General features: G+C 37.0%; 1 protein-coding gene and 1 long non-coding RNA gene across 5 annotated transcripts in view; one reads left to right on the plus strand and one right to left on the minus strand.

Annotated features, from left to right (window-relative positions):
- FGF12 (fibroblast growth factor 12) overlaps positions 1-23,408 on the plus strand; it is a 587,755-nt gene that overhangs the window by 454,316 nt on the left and 110,031 nt on the right.
- Positions 914-22,696, minus strand: LOC144338976 (uncharacterized). Its single transcript, XR_013413490.1, has 4 exons — positions 22,523-22,696; positions 20,747-20,890; positions 4,525-4,642; positions 914-4,440 (listed from the first exon to the last, which is right to left on the minus strand). It is a non-coding gene; the product is annotated as an uncharacterized LOC144338976 (long non-coding RNA).

The raw sequence follows: 23,408 nt of genomic DNA on the forward strand, positions 1-23,408 counted from the left end.
ATTTGGAAAGACAATATGCAAAAAGGGAATACAATTTGAGAATGAGATAATATATTCAGCAGTGAAATGTTAAGTGCAGATGAGGGTAAAGGAAGTAACACTAAGGGAATTAGTAAATAAAGGAAGGTTCATAAATTATTATGGTAGGCTATACGATTAGATCTAAACCTTGAAAGTTAATCAAAAAGAAACAGATAGGGTGATTGACAAAATGTTTTTGGAGAAAAAAGGTTAGTATAGTCAAATGCTATATTTTTCTTATTTTAAGCCTGGTAATCTTTAATTTATTCCGAGTCATTTGGACAGTTCCATTTATGTTTGATCATTAATTTTCTACTTCAGCTTTTTTTTTTTAAGTTTGTAGATTGCCTTTTTATCTTAGAATTGGATAGGGTGGAAACTCTGAAGAAAACATTTTGAAAGGATGACATATTTTACAGCAACACTTCCTTACATTGTAAGTGTGCATGCCATGGCTCAGCAGCAGATATATAGTGTCTTCAAGTTTCCCATAAGTCGTCAAAACCCTCTCCTATCATGGAACTATTGTGTTATTTGATCACTTGTTGATAAAAATGAAGATAATTAAACAAAAATCAATCTCAAGAATATACTCAGAACAACCATAAACCGTTGTCTTAAAAGTTTTGTGAATATTAATGAACACAATAGATAAAAGGATTTCTTTTTCATTCAGTTATTTCTTCATTCAGTAAGAATCCGTCCATTCCATTCTCTTTTCTGTACCTTTTTTGGAGATGATTTAACATTTCCTTGTTGAAAACCTCTGTATCTACCATTTGCAAGCATATGTGAAACAACCAAAACTGGTCATGATCACAGAAATCAATCAATTCAATCAGATTGCAGATCATTCTGAGCAACTGAAAAAAAAGGTAACAGATTTCTTGCTGCTTTAAATTCCCCATAACTCAGTAACACCACAGTACTCAGCACTAGTAACAGTGAATGGAAACAGTGAGTGGGAACACTTGAAAACAGAGTCTACCATGGACGCATATTTGAGTTGGAGGGTTGTCTGATTCGGTGAGGACCTTTGGGAGGCTTAATGGCTCCGTCAGAAAATTAACCTCTCTCTGATGGGCACCAACAGCACATGGAATGGAAAATGTAACCAGAAATCCAATGATGTACAATTCAGAGCTCCAGGATAGATCCTTTTACTCCTTAGCTTTTTAAAGTTCCTATTGTAGCAAAAGCATGTCTGTTATTTCAAGATTCAGTTGTCACCTCCTTATTGGAGTTTTCACTTGCTTCAGATGAATGAATGACTGGCCTTCTCTAAGCCTGCCATTCTTTGCTTAAATGACTAAGTTTGATATATTTTTGTTTAATTGATTGTGTATCCATCTCTCCTAAACTGCAGTCTCATCAGGGACAGGCACCAGGTTGTACTAATTTTTGTGTCTCCAGCACATTGTAAATACTCAAACATTTGCTGTCACACTTGAGGAGCACACGGTTAGTTCACTCAATTATCTTTGGTTATTTCCACCAAAAACAAGATAACCTTGAAATAGTCTAGAATACTGTCACAATAGGAAGTTATTTCTTTTACTTCATGCAAGAAGTTTTAATTACTAAAGGCAGCCATGAAAATAATTTTAGTTTGACCTAAAATGTGGTTCACAGCATAAACACCAAAAATGAAAGTATAATTAGCTTTTTGGACATTTCAGTTTTATTAGAGAGAAAGTGAAACAAGAGCTTCAGAATTTAAAAGAATTTCAAGTTTTAATAAGAAAATGACAGTAACTGAACTACACTCACATGAGAGATTCTTAGAAAAATGCTTATTTACATAGGTCATTTTTGAAAAAAAAATACAGGAGCAAACCATATCAATGATATTTAATTTACTCATGTTGCAGTCCCTATAATAAGCTGATATTCTTCTTAAGTCATTGATCTAGAAAATCAGTTCTTGATGTGAAGATGTTTGCTTGAGATTGTAGTGAAAAGAGCATGAGGTTTAGACTCAGGAGGCTTGAATTTTAGTACTGGCTTGGCCCATTAGAAATAATGTGCTTATGGCCAAGTTCCTTTATTTCTTTGAGGCTTATATAGCTCATCTGTAAAACAGAGATAATAATTCCACTCTCACAGGTATTAATTGCTTATCAACTACTAAGAGTCATGGGGATTAAATTGGCAGGAGATGATTTATATTACATTTCATTTCATAGGGCAGCAGTGTACTCAAGACTTGAACACTGCATTTGTCAGGTCATGGTAAATCCCAAATAGTACTTAGTGTACTACAATAGCTTGCTATACAGCTCTGTAATGTGTCTTCGAATAAAAGCTATGTCTCCACTTACACCTTGGTGGAACCGAACTAGTGTAGCTCCTGGGCAGTCCAATCAGCTTGTTGAATGTAAATCCCAGTAACGTACATAACCTCAGAGTCACCAGCAATCTGGTATGAACCCAGTGCTTGCTGCGTAATACCAGGGCCAATGGGTTAAAATCCAGCTTCCCCAGTAGTTTTCTAGATGACTCCAGGAACTCATTTCAACACTTCCAGCCTGTTGATTCTATGACTTTATGAAAGCCAGTATATTACATTACAGCTTGTCTAGATTTCATTGCTTTCTGAGTTAATTAGGAACTTGAGATTTGGAGTTTTGTTCTTCTCATTCTCTAACTCTATTGATTTGCCTTGAGAATCATGACAAAAATTACTCTCTGCCTGTGGAATGCTAGATAAAATGCTGTTCTGCAGTGTGACCTGCTTCTCAAAAATCAAACAGATCAATACATTTTGTTCTTCCTATTTTTTTTTAAATCTCCTCTCCCTTATGTCCCATCTCCTGGATTTAGCTAGAGTCTCATATCATTGGGAAGCTAAATTGCAAAGGTAATACTATGTTTTTTACATTTGTGTTGGAAACTTCTAGTGTAAAGATTATTTGAAGGACAGAGTAGGATATAGAAGCAATTGGGGCATATTTTAGCAGGTATCTCAAAGAGTTTTATCAACCAGATTTCCATTTGAGAATACTAACTGAACATCCACAATGGGCACGGTGCCCTGTGATCATCAGCATGTCACCAAAGGTAAAATGCAAATATTCCATGATCCTCCTCATCAAGAACTTTCTAGTGTAGAAAGAATGTTGAGGTTTGGAGTAATGATTTTCTAGGCTCTAACTAGTAGAAAATAGGGACAAGAGTGCAAATGGGGATCAAAGTACACTTTTATTATTAGTGGCAAGTGTCTAGTAGTTGGAAAAGCTGCAGTGCAGAATTCAGTGTTGCTCTGAGACGGAAGTGTAGGATTATTTCTGAGTCTCTGAATTAGACCTCAGGGCCTACCTGTGGAGAAGGCTGTGTCTGTAAGTGATCCCAAATGATCTTATGCATTCAGCTTCGTGGAGTTTCTCTGGCAGAGCAGGAAAGAAGGAGAATTTCAGGCTTTATGAGTGCACTGAGATGAGAGAACCTGGGCTCTGTTTTAGAAGTGCTGACCACGTGGAAATAGGAGAGGAATTCTTTGTCGCTATTCAGGCAGTGATATAAAGTAGTGCTTCCCCCACTGACCACTCTCCCACCACCTTTTAAACCTAAATAATCCTATTCATTTTTTACATGGCCCAGTGAACATCAAGTTTTGACTAATGAGATTACCTGCATCTCATATGGAATAAAGATGTAGGGGGGCCACTGAAAATTGGTTTCTCTGTTGTGACAAATAAAGGGGGGAAAATTTACCCTTCTAAGAGAAAATGAGATTCTCTTCCAACCAGTAGTGATGACATGTGTACACAAATAACTATTTTAAGTAACATCTCCTAAACATTGAAATCCTATAGCTATTTAATTATATGTGTGTGAAAATTATTTTCAATCCTTTTGTGAATAGAGCTGAATATAAATGATCAAATAAATGCTTGTGCTCAACCTCATCCTTTAACGAAGAGTTTAGTTGCCTCTCTGATGTCAAAAAATTATTAAAGATAATAATGTTTTTATTTGGAAAGAAAACAAGGTGAATCACAATGTTCTACCTAGAGCGAATCACAACTGAAAAAGAGCTTTTCATACTTTTATTACTATTATAAATAACATAAATAATAATAGTTCTTATAGACTGTGGTTCCATATGTGCTAACCCCAGACTAGGTGTTTTATGGTGGTTACATTTATCTAATATTTTAGATAACATTCAAAAATATGTTTTATGCCATTCATGTCATGAAAATTTTTCTCATACCTGTTGCATGAGAAAAGTTTACATTATTTAGATTATTTTTACATTATTTACATTTTTTACCTTTTTTACATTGTTTATATATTTTACATTATTTTTACATTATTTTTCAAGGGCCAGTCCAAGAGCCACCTCATCTGAAAAGTCCCTCCCAGTTTTCCCTCACATACATCATTTCTTGATTCTAGGAAATGCTGTAATGCTGCCTGCAAAACATGGTCATCCCTTTTTCAACAGTACAAGGCATCCATTTTTTCTGTTTATGGGTATAGCTCTCAGGTCCCCCTTACCTCATGGGCAAAAATTAAGCTTTACATGTCTCCTCGCTCTCCCCGAGTAATCACATCTGGTGCCTTATTTATAGTATATACTCTCTGCACTCTCTGTGCAATTTCTGTAGACTTGAAACTGTTCAAATGAATGAACCTCTTAATGTGGGAAGTAAGAGTAAAATATTAATTCAAGGTCATGTTGTTATATATGTTACAGCTCTCTGTCTCATATATATGTGTGTGTGTATATATATACACACATAACTATATATATGTGTGTGTGTATATATATGAGACAGAGAGAGAGCTGTAACATATATATATATCGATATACAGAATCTGTAGACGTAAAGGCCTATGGAGCTTTTATATTTGACCCAATTAATTGACCTAGAACTCCTTGGAAGCCACAGTGAAAACAAAGATATAGTCATTTACATACTTACTTTTTTATTTTGGTACACAGTACACTTGGCCACTCCTTAAAGAAAATTTTCAAACATCTCATCGTGGGAGTGTGGAGGGACAGCACACAGTGGAAGAGAATCCAAAACACAATAGCTCTTCTAGTATAAATTACTTTTTGACTAAAGTAATAAGGGGGCATGTTCTATATTTAAGAATCTAGTAATTTTGCATTCTCTTGTCATCTAGATTCACCCATTCAGCCAAGTTCATTAACTCATTCATTCGTTTACTCAAAAAATATGTGTTGTGTTGAGTACCTACTATGTACCAGATGTTCACTTAGATATTGGTGAGAAATCTGAGAACAAACGGAGCTTGCATTCTAAGGAATTAATCAGACAATTGTTCAGAAATATTTAGAAGATTGAAAATATAACCTACATAATAAAATACACGTTTTACTCAGTTATGATTTATTACAAACACCACATACCACTTATGAATGTTCTTAAAGTGGATGAAGTGGCTACCTACAGCAAATGAATAAGTAGTGTGTGCTCTGTATGTCATGGCAGTCAGATGAGTGTAGGTTAATTCTTGTTTCTAATTTATGCTGTTATTGGAGATTTATGGAAACAGTTTTGCAGGAAATCTCCAAGTAGCCATTTTCACACTAGTATCTGCAGTATAATCAGGAAAGTATGAGGATTTGAAACTCTGAAGCCTTTCCACTCTAGGATTGCATAAGGGCTATAGGAAACAGCTTTGGAAGGGCTGAGGCACATATTCGTTGTTTTAGGTAAGCCCTGGTTGCACTGTACTCAGAGGACTACCCCTAATCCTTCACCTCAGTCCTTTGGGAGCTCTGAAAACTGTTTGCCCATGTGTTGCTAAGTGCCCAGGCTGAGGTCACAGTGCGACCTCCGGCAGCCTGGAGACATCTGTGAAGTCATTACAAAGATTATGTGTTTAATATAGAGCCTCTCAGTGGTGTATGTCAATGTCAGCTTAATGCCAGGCCACAGTATCTCCACACGTGAATACTGTCCCCCAAATTCCTGTCTACTTCGAATCTCAGAATGTGACCTTATTTGGAAATAGGCTTTCTACATATATAATTAATTAAGGACCTTAAGGTGATGTCATACTTGATTCAGAGTGGGTCCTCCATCCAATGATTAGTGTCCTTATAAGATAGGGGGAGATGCAGAGATACTCAGGTAGAAGGCCATGCATGTGAAGACAGAGGCAGAGGGTGACGTGATGTGGCTACAAACCAAAAAACACCAAAGATTTTCATTAACCCCCGAAAGCTAGGACAAGGCAAATTAGGATTCTTCCCTAGAGAATTCAGAGGGAAGATGGCCTTGCTGACATTTTGGTTTCAGAATTCTGGCCTTCAGAACTGTGAGATAATAAGTTTTTGTTGTCGAAACCATCCAGTTTGTGGTAATTGTAGTGGCAGCCCCAGGAAACTAATACACCCCACACACTGAATGTGAGAGACTGCAGAATGTGTAAGGAAAACTGCACCACAGACATCTGAGGCCCCGTCATTCAGTGTCGTGAATAAGTGGAAAACGGCATTTCTCTTGTCAAATCCTTTTTGTAATGAAACAGAATTTTCAAAAATAAATAAGACTTCACAGAAGGCTTAAATTTTACATTTTTAAAACAGACCTTCTGTGGAAATATATCTGAGATATCACATCAAAGCCTTAAACATTTAAACTAAAAATTAGAATATTTTAGCTTATATTATTGTTATTTACCCTGTTGTTTCTGGTTTTATTCTGCACCTATCGACAGTCTATAGTCAGATCCTAGCTCTCCAACTAACTGATTAACTTTGACAAGTGACTCTTTCTGCCTCAGTTTCCTCACTTGTCAAATGAGGATGATAGTTCCTGGATATGGGTTCGTTGTGAGAAAAAAATAAAACCATAAATGTAAAGCATCGGGAGCAGTATTTTGCACATAAGAAGGCCTAAATCATGTCAGATACCATACAAATTTCTGCTCAGCAACTTGAGATTTGCTTTGAAGAGGCACTAGAAATACAACTATTGATTTTACAATAGCAAAAGACTTATGTGAGAAGAAATGAAATTCTGAAAAACATTTTGTAATCACAGATAATTATAATATATATGGAGAGGAAGTAAAATATTGAGTAATTTTCTAATTTTGTAACTAGTAAGTAAAGAGACCAAATACCATGTTTCATATTTTAAACTCTGAATTCTTGTTACATTTCTTATTTAATGCTAAGCTATGACAGGGAAATAAATGTGTTATCTGCTCCATTAACTAAAATTTGTTTGGAAAAAAACCTCATTACATTTGCAAAGTAGCATTTACAAAACAAGCTGCCAAAACAGCTGTGCAGTTCTAAAAATAATAATAATGAATCTATGTATAACCCCATCACACTCTCTTGAAAAAAAAACACATTTAGGCTTCTTTGATCTTTGAAACTGTCTTTTATTTTCATCCAGTTGACATGTTATAAAAATATTTTTTGATTGCATGTTATGTTAAGATAGCATTTTTCAAAACTCTCTCTTATGTAAATGTAAATTTTAAAAATATTTCATCAGCCCTGCAGTCAAATGCAAGGCTAAATTGTTTGCATAATTTAATATGCATTAGCTGCCCACCACACACATATTCTTTTAGAGCTGGAAATCAAATTCAAATCTGGAAGGTCCCTGGAGACTCGCTAGTCCATTTCCTTAATTTAATCGGCATGGAAACTCAAGCCCAGAACATGTAAGTTATTTACCCCATGCGGCACAGCAAGATAGTTAGTGACAGACCTGTTGTACCGCCCTCCTTCCTTTTTAACTTTTGTTTTATTGTTTATGATACAGCTGAGTCCTCACAAATTGATCTAGGGGAAATCTCATTCAGGATTTCTGGTGTAGATGCTGACTTTGCTGCTCACTCACTATGTCACGTGCCTCGTCAATAGGACTGTAGGCTCTGATGCTCAACTGACAGGTGTTAATTGCTGACCATATCACTTCCTGGCTGTGAACTTTAATATATCTATGCCTCTGTTTCTTCATCTATAAAATGGGGACTATAACAGTGACTACTTCGTAGGATTGTTATGAGAAATAAATGAAATAAATATATGAAATGCTTAGAAAAATGTCTGTCTATTCATTCAATTCAAGCAAGCTATTGATTGTCTTCAGTGGTCTCTCTTAGAGTCATTTGCTTTACCTATGAAATGAGAGACATATTTATCTCACAGAGTGTCTGTCTAGGTTAAATAAAGTTCTTTATGGGAATGTACATGATACATATATAGAGATATATGTGAACTCATACATTAACCAAGCATGACTTATAAGGTAAAATCAATGTACAAATTGATCATTTTCATTAACTGTCCTTAAAAATTTATACAAAGGGAAAATTTTCCCATGTCCTTGGATGAAACTCATCATTTTTCTCCAAGTTGTAAAACACTTATTCACTTAATAAGTAAATTTCCCAGATCAATAGAACATAAACACTTCCTCTGTTATTCAAAGGTTATTCATTCCACACTCTCATCCACAATCAGGCCCTAACTGTGACATTCTTGCAGGAAGGCCATCAAAAATTTTAGTAACCTCCACTGCCCAAACCAACCACTATGGTTGATATCTTCAGGACTAGTTAGAATATGGAGAGGGAGGAGCAGGAAGGGAACCAGAGAACTGTTATTTGATTGATACTTCAATAAGAATCTATTTGGGAGTAGCTCTTACCTACTGTAGTTTTTAAGGGTTTTTTAGAGACCTTCCTTTGTGGGCTCTCCAACTGAAACTCTGTCAGTTCAGTGATGACTCCTCACCTTCAAACCACTTTTCTATCAGCTCTTGGTTTTCCACTTTCTACCATATGTAGGCTTTTCCTGTTATTTAAAGCCTCATTTCCTCTTATCCTGCTCTCTTGGACTGGAGTTTTAAAAGACTCTGGGCTGGTTCTTTTTTACCATGTGGCCCATATCTGTTCTAGAAGTATTATACACTCATTCTCCTCTGTCTTGACCAGCTTTGGGAATGCCGTTCAGTCAAAATACAGGATGAGCTCCTCGCCCTTGCTTTCTGCGTTCCTAGGTGGGGCTATATGTTGACATTGGTGTCCTGTGCTTCTCAGTACAGTGGGAAGAAGGTCAGAAACTCTCCATGGTCCTATTGAAGCCCTTTCTCTAGGTTTGAGATGAAGAAATTATCAAGCCCTACTCTTAAACTTTCTATGTCTTCCTTGTAGAATTTAGAGCAGTGTAACCAATTTCTGTGTTACCTATTTTCAGATTCCTATATTTTCTGGAATAAAATTTTAGAATTCATATCTTTTATTCCCTGATGCCTCAGTCAAAGTTTGTCATTTAAAAAAATCCTGTTACATACGTAATGTCTATTCATCAATGTATGTTAACACAGTGATGATTTTCAGTCTTTAATATAGATAAGCCGACTGATTTTTAACAGCATCAGACCTTTAAAGGAGAAATGTTGCTGGGTGGGGTGGCTCACACCTGTAATCCCAGCACTTTGGGAGGCCAAGGCGGGCGGATCACGAGGTCAGGAGTTCAAGACCAGCCTGGCCAACATGGTGAAACCCCATCCCTACTGAAAATACAAAAATTAGCTGGGCATGGTGGCAGGCGCCTGTATTCCCAGCTACTCGGGAGGCTGGGGCAGAAGAATCGCTTGAACCCAGGAGGCAGAGGTTGCAGTGGGCCAAGATTGTGCCACTGCACTCCAGTCAGGGTGACAGAGTGAGACTCTGTCTCAAAAAAAGAAAAGGGGGAAATGTATGTGTACGGGATAGGAGCTGCAGGGACTGTGACAGCCAGATCCTCATACTGATGCTGGGCGGTGGACTTCCTTACTCTGAATACACGCAAGGAGGAAAGAATGTTCACTGTAAAGACCCATGCAAACAGTAGTGAGCACTGCAACACAGTTGTAGTTTCTGCAAGCAATACTCATAGTTACCGAGTTAAAAATAATAAGGAATTTGCCTCTTTTGGACCAAAAACTTCATGTGGAAACCCTATAGAGATTGATCAAACAGCTGCCCCCACTGCAGACCAAGCATCATTCTTTGTTTTCCCTTGAAGACCATCTTTACTGTGTCGCTTGGTTTTGCAATCACAGCAGTTATGCATGTGGACAGAAATATTTACAGAATGCTGGCCGGGCGCGGTGGCTCAAGCCTGTAATCCCAGCACTTTGGGAGGCCGAGACGGGCGGATCACGAGGTCAGGAGATCGAGACCATCCTGGCTAACACGGTGAAACCCCGTCTCTACTAAAAAAATACAAAAAACTAGCCGGGCGCAGTGGCGGGCGCCTGTAGTCCCAGCTACTCGGGAGGCTGAGGCAGGAGAATGGCGTGAACCCGGGAGGCGGAGCTTGCAGTGAGCTGAGATCCGGCCACTGCACTCCAGCCTGCGCGGCAGAGCGAGACTCCGTCTCAAAAAAAAAAAAAAGAAAAGAAAAAAAAGAACTATTTACAGAATGCTTTCTTATTCAGCCCAATAAAAATAATAAGTGTTTTATGACTGGTCCTCAAATTTGGCTCTCGTTACCAACTTGTGGCTTCTCCCTTCTGGCCTAGGCATATCTCTAACACCTGAATAAACTTGAGGGAATATTTTCACTTAGAAACAATCTATTCTTTGATAGGAACAGCATGAATCATTTTATCAATGAATGGAGAGTATACGGGCCAACAGAAAAAATTTCCTCTGCTGCCTTAAGGTTCACTGAAAATTATTGACAAGAGGCAGATTGAGAGGAAAAAAGCATATAAATTTATTTGATCATAGTTTTACATGACATGAAGCCTTTCAGAATGAAGGCCCAAAGAAGCAGGGGAATAATTTGTCCCTTTTTATTCTTAGGTTTAACGAAGTACGGACAGTATCCTGTAGAAATATGATTGGACAAAATGAATATGATTTAATGCTAATAGACTGAGTAGGGAAACTCAGTAAAACCTGTCTGTCTAGATTTTTCTTAGCCTTTCTGAGTATGTATTCCTTTCTTCTGAGTGTGGTGAGGACCCTCTCTGGAAAGGGAATCTTATTACCTATGGTTAAACAAGATAGGTCAGATAATTTTTTCATAGCCAGTTTTTATACAGAAAGGTGGAGTGGGCAAGTTAGAGTAATATGTTAAGGTTTTTGGCTGGCTTCAGGGAAAAGGGGTTCTGGTTTCTATCACCCACCTTAGGAAAGAAGGGGTCTAGTTTCCATGGCTAACCTCAGGAAAAAATAGAACTGAGAGGCAGGAGGACAGGAAAAGGACGGAAAAAGATTGGGTTCTCAGGCCTTCAATTGGGGGTATCGTTCTCTAACTTGCAACAAGAACATTAAAATGAGAATCATTTTCAGAAAAGCACCTTGGTTTTCTGTGAGTTTATAAGAAAACATAAATTTAAAACTAAGCTGTAACCAAAAAAGTAGTGAATCTACACTCTAGGACTTTGTCGGAACACATTCAGAACATTGTGATTTGCACTGGATGATGACTTAAACAAACCTGTCCATTTGACTCAGCACTAAATTTCTAGAATTCATCTAGGTTGTTGTGTAAGCCTGGGATTTGTCCATTTTACCCATGCATTTCCTCTTGAAGTTGTGCTCTTGTGAGGGAAAGGAAACTTTAGTGCTTACACACGGACTATATTTTCTGCAGTGATTGTACGACTGGTGAATCAGCTCTCCTGTCAGTGAGCATTTGTTTCCACGTGTTTGCTTTTTGAACACTGCATGTATGAGCCTCTTTAACTCTAAGGCTTGATGAGTCTTGATGAATAGCTGACTGTTAACATTGATAATCTGGAAAAGTAAGTAACATTATTCCATCTCTTATCGGTAGGTGTTGGTTTTATGTGGAGTGCTGTGATATATACAAGATGCTCTTGGTAATATAATTTATGTTAGTTTCAAATTACAGGGAAAGGGATTCCAATCCAACCCGGTGAGGTGACAGTGAGGCAACATCCTTAGCTGGGAGGTTGGAATGTGGAGTTATCTAACAAAGTGGTCAGTTCAATCTCATGATTTATAATCTTTCAAAATTTCCTGTAGAACAAGAAATAAAGTCCAAATTTTTTGGCTTGACATTCATATTTCTTCATATTTTGTCCCCAAAGTACATTTCTAGTTGTTTACCTTACTTATACTTTACTTCAGTAAAAAGGATATCTTATCGTTCCTTGGGCAAACTCTCTCCATTATTTTTCTATTGTATTTTCCTGTATTGTTTCTACCAATCTTTTTAGTTCCCACTTAGAAAACACCACCTTCACAAAACCTTTTCTAGTTCCAATGGGTAGATATAATTCAAAAGACAAAATTACAACAGATTTTAGTTTGAAGATCCTAATTGTTTTTTATTTACCATTCTAGAATCAAGCAATTTTGCATTCTATAAATAGAATGAATATTTCAGTGAGCTGAGCAGAGGAGTTTGGTTTTAGAAACAGAAAAGGGTAGAGGGAAACAGAAATAGAGAACAAAAAGCAAATTGGTCTTTTCGAAGTTACCTTCCTTGCAAAGGTTAATGCAGGAGGAACTTCCTTATTATGATAGCTAAAACTGGCCTGTTTAGGGATGTGACTCTCTCCTGATTGCTTAAAAGGTCAGATAAACAACTTAGTTTTGGCTTGGTGAGGAATTTCAGCATGAGTGACTCTGTCTTGGTTTGGTCTTTTGGGCTTGGTGCAAGGGCTCAGTCTAACCCAATGGCTTCCTATAAATTTTATTTATCTATAAATAAGGTCTGGTTACTTATAGATAGCTCTCATGCCAGGTACTGAACAAAAGAAATAATAGATACTAATCATCTTTAATCTAAAACATTAATACGCAGCTTCATTATCTATATTATTTGAAAAATCTGTTTTCACTTTGTTAGGATGTTTTTTTTTCCCTCTTTACGAACAGTTGAAGAACCTGCCCTAGGTTCTTAAAGCATGATTTAAAGAAACACCTAAACCATGGACTTTGTACTGATGGCATCCTTGGACAAAGAAAATGTGAAGCCTTCCACAGTGATGAATATGAAGGAAACAAGTTTATTTGCAAAAGCTCTATGTTATTAGCCACTTTGTTTCTTTAGTGCCACACTGTGTCCTTGTAGTGTCCTTAACTGAACATCAGTCATGCTAATTTGGACGAATGCTTACGTATCCTTAAAGTATTGACATATGACATATCCTTGAAGTATTCACATATTATTGGATTCAACTTCAGAAAAGCCAGGAGATTAGATAGTAGCTGTAAGTAGAACCATTTCTTCTATATTCTCTCTCTCTCTCTCTCTCTCTCTCTCTTCCTCTCTCCCCTCTTCTCTCTCCTCTCTCTTCTTCTCTTTCTTGCCAAATTCTTAAACCCTGACTACCCTAGTTTACACCAAATAGTTTTTCTGACTAGCCATCAGTGTGACCACCTTCCTATTTTTACTACTATATATCTTCTCTCAAGTGAGTTAATAGGTATAGTTCTGGTGAGGTATATAAACAGTAGGCAAACATGGAATTTTTGAAATACTTTCTCCGTTATTTATTTTTGGTATGGCTTACTCTACATATTTTATATACATAAATACTTGTCACTGAATTTCTCACTGTAATATTTTGGTAAGTGTGCATACCAAATATGTTATTTTACAAAGATTCTTGTATTCGGGAAATTTTTACTCTGCTCTACCTTGATAGGTAATAATGTAATAGGAAGATTTATTCTGGAATTTCAGTATATCTCTGGATATAGGAAATAATCTTTCTTAACTCTACTTCCTTTTATTTTTTCTGTAGCAGTATCTTTAAACATAGAATATTGAGTATTTATGTGATGTCACAAAAGGCAATTAGGATGTGTTAACCTTGAGGCATCTCTTTTAGGTTTTATGTTTGTAACAATCATCTTCAGCCTGGATAATTATCTGGCTGATGGCGATCAATCATTATGATGCTGATGACAGGCATTTTTCATTGTTTTCAGTTCTGCATTTTTTTTTAACTCACTCACTTGACATCCTGAAGACTCAAATCCTTGAATTAATCCACTGAGCAGGAAGGACATGGGCAGCAAGCAGAGAAACCAATTCGTCAGCTTGCTGTCTCAAGGTTGCAAAAACAAATTGAATCCTTCCATCTATTATTTTTACAAGCGTTTTTTAAAGAAAAAGTTTTACAAGGGTGGAAGTAAATTTTCCGAAGTCTTGACACGCCCAATGTCAGATATACGTTCATTCATTTAACATTTACTGAGGGTGTACCATGGCCAAAGCCCTAGGGAAGAATATTGACCACCTTGAGAATGGTTTGCAGTCCAGCCACAGACATGGATGTGCAAACAGCCAATAATGCCAAGAGATGCTGCGTGACTCCTTGAGCTTACATCTGAATGCATCCTGAGCTATTGGTGAGGTAGAACTCTAAATATTGCCTAGCATGCAGGACTCTCTTGGAGGCTCCACATCTGTCTGTGCCCATAACCCAGCTTCAGCCCCAGGGAAACTTGGTCTTTTTGTCTTTATTTACAAGTTTGTATTTTGTGAAGTTTTCTTCTTTCTCCTTGGATCAGAGTATACTGTATGTATTTTCCCTTTTCCACTATAATGGAAGCTAAAACAGTAGGAATGGCAGTGTCTCTCAACCTCATTCATATGTATAAATTCAGAGTGCTAAGTGCAGACGTTTGAATGGATTTCCCCATTAACACATTTATGTAACAGCATAAGTGGTTCAGTAGCTTTTGTTGGAAGAAGAGGTTGATTTTGTTATGAAGGGAGTAAATTCCCTCATAGAGAACACTTTGCCCAAAAGTGATAAAACTAACTTGCCCTTAAGTATGTGGGAAGTATGGCTCTATCCACTTCACCTGTTCTCTTCCTTCCTTGAAACCAATCTTGTAAAACTGATTCTAAAAATGTATTCACCATTTTCTTCTCATCTATCAAGGTTTGAAAAAGAGATGGAGGTTGAGATAGATGACATTTTTTCTTCTGAAACTGGAAGGATTTGTCTATGAATCAGGTTGTGTAAGTGATGGCTTGCCAAGTTTAGCAAATCACAAGTCAAGGAGCATCAGACTGGGAAAGGATCTTTCCTTTCATCCATGAATATTTTTACAATGGCTGTGATCAGCTGGGCTATTTTTGGGCTCTCTTGGTGATGGAGAGCTCCCTCTTTCAATGTGCACATTCTCTGACACACAGGGAAAAATCAAGCAAGTTGGAGCCTTGTGACAAATGAGCCACAGTTATCCTGCCTCATCCCTACGCTGTTTCTTTGTTTTGCTCAAATAGGGAAGTATCATTTAAAAGAGTACCAAGCATATCATATACTCATAGAGCCCCCTTCTCGATTTTAGGGGATTTATATTCATTTAGTGGAGTGGTTTGTAACTTGCTGGTAATTAGGATCAACTGTGCCCTGTAATCATGCAGCCATATTTCACTGGTTACATTTTATTTTATTTAAAAAATGTTTTTAAAGTAGTTCTTTACTTTCATGAGGTGGATTACATTTTGACATGGCAATTTCACAAAATCAAATAATATGAACACATAACCTCCCCCTCCCCTTTCCTTGTCTGCAGTGGAACAAAGTTAGGCTTGAAATGAAGTGAGCCTTATTTGAAGCATAGCTGCCACAGAAAAGCAATAACAGTTATTGAAAATTCCTAGAATAAACTGTGTCTGTATGAAATGCTTTTTTAAAAAATTTTGGATTTGTCTCTCAGTGATGATTTCATTTTCAGATGACTCCAAGGAACTTGGGCTGTTAATTTTTTAATGCAGCTCTCTGAATTTTCCAGGACTCACCATTATTTTTATTAGTCATTCCTAATATCACTTGGGGGAAAGTCAATATTCTTCCCTCTCCTGTCTTCCCAGAAAACCCTAGAACTGGATGAGAGAAATGAGTAGGACCACATCAGATTCTAGGCAAGAGTCACAATTAGAAGATCAGCTTTGAAGAGCCATTTTAAGGCATCTCAATAAGCCAAGGAGTCAGTCTGTAGCCTGGGAAACTGTGAATCCTTTGGGATACTTCTTTTTATCGTGCTGCAAAACTAATGTCCTCAGCTTCTTTACCTCTTCCTTGGGACATATTGAATGTCTTTCAGACTCCTGCATTAAGTTGCCTTTGTGTTTGTTTATAAAACATTCAGATGTGATACATGAGATTGGATTGATCTAATTTGGGGATGAAGGTTGGGAAAGACTTCCCCACAAACAGAAATATTTGAATTGATATCTAAAGGAAAAGTTAGGAGTAAACTAAGTAAAGGTTGGAAGATACCATTAGTAGAAAGAACGAAGGCAGGGGTGATAGGAAAAGCTAGAGATAGGCAGGGAGGTAGGAAATGGTAAGTTAGGCTTATAGGTTGGATTTCAGAGACGGGTGGGATACCCTGATGGGAGTTTAAATCAGGAATTCGGAGCCACATCAGATTTTGCCTTGCTATTGTAACGTTTCAGCCTTGCTATTGTAACTTCCAGCAAATGGGCTGAGACTTAGAGTCACAATAGTTCTGGTTGACAGTGGTTATAGCATTCAGCAATGCAGATACTTATGTTGACTCAGAAAAAGTTTAATGGACGAATAACACAGAATACAGGAGAAAAGAATTTGAAGAGTGCTTGAACCTCTGAATTCATACAAAGCCAGCAGATGAACTGGATATTATTAAATACATTGACATGCAGAAGGTGCTGTAGTTTCAAGCATGAGGCTTATTCTTCCTTGTTAATCAGAAATGATGCCTGGATGTCTTATAAAATGTCCATGATATTTCATGCCAGAGTTAATGATTTTTAGATGACACTTGGAGAGAAAACTGTGGCAATGGCTAATTGATTGATCTTGGTCCAGTTTTTAAAGAACCATCCTTACTGCAGGGAATGAGGTTGCCTGCCAATATACTCTCTGAGAAACTCAGAAGGGCAAGAAAAACCTACATATCAATTCAATGTAAATTGAATTTGAGGTGTTTTTGGTGGAATTCTAACATCCCACCAACACCCATTATTTCTCCCTATTTTCTTCCCATTGGATTAGTGGATTCTTTTATTCTCCTTCCTTCCTTCCTTCCTTCCTTCCTTCCTTCCTTCCTTCCTTCCTTTCTTCCTTCCTTCCTTCTTTCCTTCCCACTTTCCTTCCCTCCATCCATTCATCTGTCTTTCCTTTTTTTCTTCTTTTTAAAAATTTCAGCATAGCAGAGTTTTTTCTACAATCTGGAGGAATATACGGGTTATATAAGTGTGGAAACATATTTGTCATTTTAGTTTACCTTTGCCGAAATTGTGAAGGATACCTAAAGTATAAGATATAATAGTTCTCTTAAGTTTTTGTGACTTGGCTCATCCAGAATTAGTTTGTCACCTCCTGGAAAGCACTTAACGTCTTACTTCTCTCCTAGTACCCTTCATGAGATGTGCTATGGTTCATCGTAACTTAGATTGAATTATTTTTCGTTTCTTAGTTCACTTTGCCCAATAATAGAAGGGGAGAAAGGAGGGATTTTATGAAATGTTGATATAGTAGGATAGCATGAGTGGAGAATTTCAAGAAAGTTCAGTTCTTTGCTCATGAATTGATTTAACAGTTACCAACTAAGGTGCAGGAAATTAAGTGCCATATTACATGTAGCCTGAGGCTCCTTGGAGAGAAGAAAAATGCTTTTGCTTTTCATTGAGCTGTGGGAAATTGTTTCAAGACCATCAGGAAAAGCTTTATTTCTGTGAAAAATAGCTCTATGGTCATCAGAGCAAAAGGGCCTTGAATTTTATATTGTGAAAGATTTGTACTGAATAAACCACTAAGTCTTGACTCCATTGACCTTGAAATGCGGGAGGATGTGGAACACAAAATTGAAACTGTGACCCACAAAAGTTATTCTTTTTTCAGTATTACTACAGCATTACAAATATTCCATGTTCATTGATGAAACACCTAGTCAGTAACCTGAATGGATGTCAGTTTCATTTCTCTTTATAACACAGGGCTCACTAACACTCTTTAGACTTTCAGTCATTTATTAAACTCAGAAATTTGGCTTAATAAAATCATTTCAAAGAAGGAAAAAAAAGAGCTCTATGTATGAAGATATTCTTTGTAGTATTAGCTATAATAGTAAAAGATGGAAACAATTTAAATACCTAATGGTATACAAATTATTAAATGAATTTACATGCCAAGAGGTAAAGAAATATTCTATGGCCATTAAGAGTTATTGGGTAGACTCTGCAACTGCAGAAAATTGGGCTCCAACCTAGTGTTATATAGAGGAACTAAATAACTAGTCATGATAAATATAGCATTTATTAGGTCCTTTTAATGTGCCAAACACTTTTGAAGAGGTTGATGTTTATTAAGCCTAACAGTAGTAGTATTAGGTAGGTACCATTATTATCCCTTATTTACACATGAAGGAACTGAGCAAGATTGCAGGGCTGATAGCCCCTGGGTGTGGGATTCAAATGTAGAAAGTCAGTCTCCAGAGTTCACATTTAACCAGTACTGTGTATACGATCATCAGATGCCTCCGTGTACATTGATTACATCTGGTAACACTGGGTGCAGGTGAAAAAGCTAGGAGATTATGGAGAAATAAAATTAGTTAAGACTGCTGAAATTTGGAAGAGAGGCATTTTAAAAAAAATTTTCTTTTATGTTCTAGTGGGTGGTTTTCACTATTTAAAAATGTCTTAGTAGGGCTGGGTGTGTTAGCTCATGCCTGTAATCTCAGCACTTTGAGAGGCCAAAGCAGGTGGATCACTTGAGGTCAGGAATTTGAGAACAACCTGGCCAACATGGTGAAACACTTTCTCTACTAAAAGTACAAAAATTAGCCCAGTGTGGTGGCGGCGCCTGTAATCCCAGCTACTAGGGAGGCTGAGGCAGGAGAATCACTTGAACCCAGGAGGCAGAGGCTGCTGTGAGCCAGGATCATGCCACTGCACTCCAGCCTGGGTGACAGAGTGAGACTCCATCTCAAAAAAATAAAAAATAAAAAATGAAAAATAAAAAAAATAAATAAAAATAAAAATGTTTTAGTAATGTGTAACATTTGCATACTAAGTTCAAACTTTATTAAAGTAGGCTATTGTATTAGATTATTCTTGCATTGTTATAAAGAAATACTTGAAACTGGGTAATTTATGAAGAAAATAGTTTTGATTGGCTCACAGTTCTGCAGGCTTTACAGGAAGCATGGTGCTGGCATCCCTTTGGTTTCTAGGGAAGCCTCAGGAAGCTTACAATCATGACAAGGCAAAGGAGGAGCAGGCATGTCACATGGCAAAATCAGAGCAAGGCAGGGGAGAAGCCACACACTTTACACAGCCAGATCTCATGCAAACTCAGAGAGAGAGTTCACTTATCATCAAGGGGATGACCTAAGGCATTCACGAGGCATCTGCCCCCATGATTCAAACATCTCCCACCAGGCTCCACCTCCAACATTGGAGATGACATTTCAAAATGAGATTTGAGCAGGGACAAATATCCAAACTATATCAGCCATCACATAGTATGAAAGAAAAGAGCTGTCTATCCCATATGGCCTCTTATTCCATTTGAAAACCCATGTCTAGAGGTCTGGTGTTAAGTCTAGTTTTAGATAAAGGCCACCACAGCACCCCAGATAGTGAAAGAGTAGATGCTTGAAGGATGAGCTCTTTGTGGAAAATTGGAAGCAGCAGAATTTACTAGTATGTAGAGCAGATAAGTGCAGTCTGTGTAATCAGTTTATAATCCTCTAGCCTATGATGCGAAAGTGACAAGGAAAATAGCTCCATCTGGCACAGGAAATATTTACGTTAAACATTAGGAAGAACTTACGAGATTTCATAGTATTGTGCTGGGTTGCGTATTCATGTTTTAAAATAAAAGCTTTATCTTTAAATCTGAGATATCCATCCCTTAGGGGAACAAGGATACTCAAATAGAAACAGAAAGGATTCTTACAAAGTGGGAGGTGAAGCACCTTATAGAATAGAGAATATGTGATGTGAAAGGAGAACTATGATTGGTGTTAAACTTATTAAAGATGCATTTTTAGAAATTTGTGATTTTTTGGTGCAAAATTGTCTATAATGGGTTTTTATGATTTTGAATGGCACAGAAATTATATTTTATAATTTAAAATGTTCTATAAAATTTTTAACATTGGGAGTCCATGAATAGGTTTAGGTAAATTATACAGCAAATTTCTGTATGTGCATATGAATATTTTCAGGAAGGGAAATCCATGGTTTTAATCAGATGTTTATAAATGTCCACAATGCCAAATTTACTACTATAACGTCTCCACTGATATGTTAAAGGAAAAGAGAGGACTGAATGGTAATTTAGGTAGATAGATGACAGATAGATAGATGACAGATCTAGAGACAGATACATAAATATAGTCTCTTTCATAGACTTGGAGAATCTTCTTGGCCCCTGCTAATGTTGTTAATATTCTCATTAAAAAGAGAAGATAGAATCTTCTTATTAAACTCTCATTGGAAATGGAAATAACTAACATGTATTTAAATACCTTTAATCTATGGCCATCGAAAAGTGTAATGCATGGGAATTTTAGATGGGGGCTGCAGCTATACCTTGCACATTGTGTTTTGGCATAAAGATGGATCAGGGCATTGAGATGATACACTGGGGTTCTTCCTGGAGACGCTATGCTGCCAGTCAGTCAAGCATAGTTATCTAAGATGCATTAATCAACCACGTAACCTGAGATTCCCTCTCAGACTAAATCACCTCTCCAAGAACTAAGACTCAATTAAACCTCCATTGCTTACCTTAGTGACATCTGTTCTTCACATTGTCAGGAAATCTGTTGTCATTATTTAGAAAGCAGCCTTTCAGGTTTCATGTAATCGAAGACTACAGGTGCCAAAAATTTAAATTAGCATGAAACATCTGATTCCTCAAGGCGTCAGTTCCTTGAAGCACATAACCAATGAGAAGAGATTTATTTCTCTTTTATAATTCAGGTTTTTAATGCTTTTACTTTAATAAGAACTTTATTGAGATATAAGTCACTTCATAGATATTTTTTCTTGAGTTTCTTTTCCTTTTGTTAGTTTTGTAAAAGTGTACTTATGCATGTGTGAGGTTGTGTGTGTGTGTGTGTGTGTGTGTGTGTGGTGTTTAAAGAGAGCAAATTGACTTTTGAAAAGAACGTGGTTAATAAAGCCATTTGGGTTAGTAATACAGGATGGAGTAAGATTGATGGAGCAGCAGAAAAAAATGGAATGTATTCAAAGTTTCTAATTAACGTGTTCATTTTATTAGCTATCATTTTCTCCCTAAATGACTTTTTTGACTCTGGCAGTTGCTATTGCTATGACATATTTTAATTTATACCCTAAAGCCAAGTGGAATATATGTCTTCATAGGTAAAATATAGCAAGATAGAAATTAGACAGAGTCTAATATTTGACACTTATTGGAGAAAGCCTTTCTCTGACATACCTTTGACCGAAACTGCTAGTTAACATGTTGTCTATTATTTGGGAGGGCAGTAAACCTACTTAAATTGCTTAACGTAATTTATTTAAGTGGGGGGTTACTTAAAGTAAACCCCCACTTGGTTGTTCATTTTCATCTTCATTCAGCTTTTCATTTGTTCAGCAAACATTGAATGTCCCCTATATATAAGGCCCTATCTGTGCTTAACATTACGCAAGTCCTGAAATTAATAAGAAATAATTTCTGCATTTAAGAAGGATCTTGGACATAACCAAAGTACAAGGTAGATTAAGGATCATAATATGACAGACTGGTAAACAGAATGCTGTGGAAACATAGAGGAAGCAACTAATTTAAACTGAGCAGTCAGAGAAGATTGCGTGAAAATACAGTATTTTGTTATGCCTTTGAAGGACCACAGTACGAGTTTGGCAGGTAGAGAAGGAGAAAGGGTGCTAAGTACTTCCAACTTAAGGAAAACATTAATTTATTAAGTGCTTTTTTATGTGCAAAACAGTCTGCTAAATGAATTCTTTCCTATGAGCCAATTCCTTATCCCCATAATGCATAGAAGAAAACGGAAGCTTGCAGAGATTAAGTTTATTTTCAGGCCAAAAGAAAGAGCAAGTAACAGAGTCACTGCCATATTTGCTAAGCTGAAAGACATTTCTTTTTTTCATTATTGTGTCAGAGAGAGGTTGGCAAACCTTTGCTTAAAGAGCCAGATAGTAAATATTGTGGGCTTTTTACACTACACAATCTGTGTCACAATTACTCACCTCTGCCATGGTGTACACCAAACTCTCTGGTGTATAGCTTAAAAGCAGCCATACGCCATAAGTAAATGAATGAGCATGGCTGTGTTAAAAAAAAAAAAAAACTCATTTATGGATATTGAAAATTAAATTGTACACAGTTTTCATGTTTCATCAAATATTCTTTTAATTTCTGAACGATTTAAAAATGTTGAAACTGTTCTTTGCTCATGACTCTACAGAACCAGGAGGTGGGCTGGATTTGTCCTGTGGGACATACTTTGCTGACCCTTGATGCTTTATCAATACTTAGCATGAGAAATAATTAAGGAAGAAAGAGCCACTTACCCTTTATATGAGGCCCTTCGCATCACACAACCCCTGGGTCTTCATTTGATTCTTAGTCCATCTGAATAGCACTGCCTGCAATTGTGGACTCTGCAGTTTGAGTGACCAGTAAACTCCCAACACTGAGGAATATAACATCATATGTTACTTCCTCTTACACAGATGCATCTGTTGAAAAATAGTAGGTTAAAAAATCATCTGAGATAAGACTTGACTCTGTTATTGAACAAAGAAATGTTTCCAGGCCAGCTCTTAAAGTGAGCAAAGTTATGTCATACTTAAGTTACCTTGTTTGTCAGTCTTTAAAGAGCAAGGGCTTTTTATGTTTTGCCCTTTATCTTCAATGATTCCCTTTTTTATTAAAAAATATGAAAAAAACCCTGAAGGTTGACTTACTTATAAAGTGAAAATGATGCAAGCCTGATTATGTCCTTAGAAAGCATTGATGATATCCTGTATACTTGAATATACCTAGTGAGTTCTAACACACCTGAATGGCCTTGATGTAGACCAGAACATTTAGAGAGACAGAGACAAAGCAGCTGGCGTCAGACGGTGGATCCCAGGGACCTTTTAAGGTTCACTAGACATTTGCTGTAAGTTTCTAGGGCTAGACTTCTGGAATTCCACTCTTGTTGGTTGAGAAGTAGAGTCTTGATAACCAGGAGCATATTAGAGATTTTCGTGGAGGTCTGTCTGACTGCAAAGGCTCTAGGAGTCAGGTCATTTTAACATTCTACTCAATAAAGTATAAAGTGTGACCTTGGCAACGTATCTGCCCTGTCTGTACATCAGTTTCCTCTTCTGGAAAGTGGGAGTAATAATAGCTACTTCCCTAGGTTGATTAGAGGACTAAATAAGAAAATAAATCATTTTAATTATTTTA

This window comes from Macaca mulatta, chromosome 2 (assembly GCF_049350105.2).
Source record: "Macaca mulatta isolate MMU2019108-1 chromosome 2, T2T-MMU8v2.0, whole genome shotgun sequence".
In the NCBI taxonomy this organism is placed as follows: domain Eukaryota; kingdom Metazoa; phylum Chordata; class Mammalia; order Primates; family Cercopithecidae; genus Macaca; species Macaca mulatta.